Here is a 3,392-nt window from a genome sequence, read left to right as displayed (position 1 = left end):
GATAGTGAGGGCAACCCCGTTTTCAGAGAAGACAACAGAGGAGTGTCCTGGAGCAGAAAGAAAGATGAAAGTGCTTATGTTAGATTTTTTAGTTTTTCTAATTCAGAGTTGGTTTGGTGGGATAGTGCATGGGGTAAATCCTCATCATAACTTTACACCAGGCAAGTGGCAGTCTGTGAGAAAGGAAAAAAAAAAAAGTTTTGTAAGTTGTAAAACAGCCTCCCTCCCTGATGCCATCAACACAGCAACTCCATCCAAAATGCAGACACAATTTACGCACAAGGATGGCATTTTTTGAACAAATTTTAAGTAACTAAATTAAGGTGCTGATTTATTTATTTATTTTTGGTCTAATCATAACAATTGTTTAATTTAAACAAGTTTCAGCCTTTGTGTGCATTATGGTTGCTAGGTAACAGTTATGGTATTATCTCTATGCATGTTGCAAAAATGTAATGATCTTAATCATGTTTTAGTGAAATTAGTCTAACATGTCAGATGCACTTTTAAGATAAATATGGCATAACAAATCACATGATGGTTTTCCTAGATCCACCATTTTGAATATCACTATTTACTTACATTGTCATTTAAGTCTCTGTGTCTGACTTTTACTCTTCATAAAGTGAAAAAACAAATGGTTTTAATGGTCTGCTGTGGTCCAAAGTTCTTCCTCACTTCCCTTATGCATTCTGAGCCTCATAATTATTCACCATGATGAGTTTATAAACTCTTATCACAACTTCCAGACACCAGAGTTTAACCCCCAGCACACTTCCTGATTATCTAAGAATAAAAGGCTTTTTAATGCAGACAGTAGAAAAAGGACATATTCTGACCTAAAGAGCTTCTTATACAATATATGTGTATTGGAGGAAGACATGTTTGATTTTATTACATGAGCAAAGAGCTAAACAGACATGATCACATTTCAAATGTCACACTTTAAAGGTGCACTGAGTAACTTTTCTGAGGGAAGGTCTGATACCAACTTATCTCCATGAAGATGTTTGCTTCCATCTATCTCCATAACAAGCAGGTGGCACCACTAGGTCAAGGTATAGATCAGATCTGTGGAAAGGTGAGTCCACTCACAGTACATGCTTTGCTGTTAGTAAATTGATTATAATTGTTAATAAAAACATGTGATTGAAGAAATGCAAGATACATACATTTAATGTTGCACTGTGGAACATTTCAAAGCAATAACAACTTGTGCAACTTATTTCTGTCAGACAGCAGCTCTACAGAGCCCATTCATATAGATACATGATCTGATGATCTGAAATGTATATTGTATGAATATACATTCATACTAATATACAGTTGTACTCAGTTCCTGCTCTGTCAGTGTCACCACAGGTTGAACTGAGGTTGAACTGAGGTCACATCACACCACACTGAACCTTTCTGAACAGAGAAAGAAGCAGCTCTGAGAGCTCCTGTGTGAAGCCCCCTTGGAGCAGCTGTTTAATGTGAATCAGAACATGTCTGTCATGTTCACACTGTCCAAACAAACTCTCAGAGGGAATGCTTTTTTTATGTCCACTGAACTAGTTACAGTGTGAAAACCACCTGAGAGACAGACCAGGCTCTGTCCAGGAGGAGGAGAGGAGGATGGAGTGATGTAGTGTAGAGACAGAAAAACAATGAGGGAGATTAATAAGACTTTAGACCAAATGACTCCTGGTTTTCACACTTTTACCTCCTTCTATATGGTAGGACAGAAATAAGAATGAACCAAGACTAAACTAGAGCTAAACTAGGACTAAACCAGGACTGATCCAAGACCAAACCAATGACTAAACCAGAACAGGAACTGAACCAGGACTAAACTAGATTTAAAACAGGACTAAACCAGGACTATACTAGATTTAAACCATGACTGAACAAGGACTGGGACAATAATTTCTTATTATTCACTTTGTAATAAAATAATAATGGTTAATTTACAAACAGACAAATATTAAAATGACGTGACAAAAATGTGTTTTGGCCTTAATTAATTTAACTTAACTCTACCTTCTACAATCTCTCTCTCCTTTGGTCTTTCTCTCCAGTCTGTTGCTTTCTCTGTCCCCTCTCTCTCTTCTCTGTGGCTCTCCCTCTCTTTTCCCTCCTGTACATATGGTGCACAGAATGTTGTAGTAAATCTTAGTAGGAGCTGGACGGGGCCAGAGCCAAACTTTTCACCAAATCATGTTTCCATCCAAAACCCAATGTCATGAGTGATGAGAAGTATGCCAAAAAACCTAAGACACAGAAGGACGGGAGGGCATCTGACACACAGAGACACAGGAGGACTAAACCAGATCTGAGTCTGGTCCAGCTGCTGAGCCTCAATCTGTTGCTCCACAGAGCTCTTGACCTAACAGACAAGGACTAAACCAGGACTGAACCAGGACTAAATGAGATCTCTCCAGTATGAGTAAATCACGTACACTTCACAGACAGACCATGAGGGGGCACTGCTCTCCAGACTAACTGATCTGCAGTTGCAAACTGATTTGGCAACATAGAGGAACAATGTTTATGTCACATCCATCCATCCATCTCTCTCTGTATCTGTCTAGAGTGAAAAGACTGAAAAAAAAAGTGAAATAACTTTCTTTTTTTTTTTTTGTAAGAGTGTTCATTCCAAAATCCTGCCCCTTTAACAGATACACAAATCTCATAATATTTGTTCTTATTTTCTTTTTTGTAAACAAGGCAGTATCTCTGAGCTCATATCACAGATTGTATATAAATGAACATAGCTGCTGCGTTCCAAATAGGACGTGTTCATGGAGGAGCTTCCGGATCCTTCTGACCCTGGCTTCAATTGACATTACACTGGAATATTGTGGCTTCTCTCTCTGTAACTGCTGCAGTGAGCCTCTTCATTTTGGTCTTAAAATGATTGTATTACAATCTATATGATCCTGGTGTGTTCATTTTCCCATTTTGTCCCTTAATTAATTCCTATTACAGTTTTTCTCCGTTGGTTTGACTCATTTCTTGAAATAGAAATGACATTCTTAAAACTATAAGATCATTTGACTAAACAATCTGGTCTGGAGTCCCATGTTCATACACTCTCCACCTCCAAGCAGAAAAAAAAAAACTCTTTGAGGAAAGGAGAGTATGGCCATAGTAGCTCCATGAGCATCTTTAGAAGTGAACCAGGCCCTGATGAGTGGGCCATGGTGGAAATTCACACTGTCCCACATGATCACATAGTGTGATAGGAAGACAATTACTTTCATGAATTTATCAAATGTTCCAAAAAAAAATTCATATATGGTGTTCATGGTATCATGTTCTTGACAAATTTTGACATTTGAACAGACTATTATGCAGATCATGACTCAGACAATGAAATCAGCAAGATCGATTTATTTGGAAAATGTGCT

The sequence above is a fragment of the Boleophthalmus pectinirostris genome, unplaced genomic scaffold (assembly GCF_026225935.1).
Source record: "Boleophthalmus pectinirostris isolate CB_2022bp ecotype Guang Dong unplaced genomic scaffold, ASM2622593v1 HiC_scaffold_3, whole genome shotgun sequence".
In the NCBI taxonomy this organism is placed as follows: Eukaryota; Metazoa; Chordata; class Actinopteri; order Gobiiformes; family Gobiidae; genus Boleophthalmus; species Boleophthalmus pectinirostris.
The sequence above is the reverse complement of the archived record's forward strand: the minus strand, read 5'-3'. Positions refer to the sequence as shown.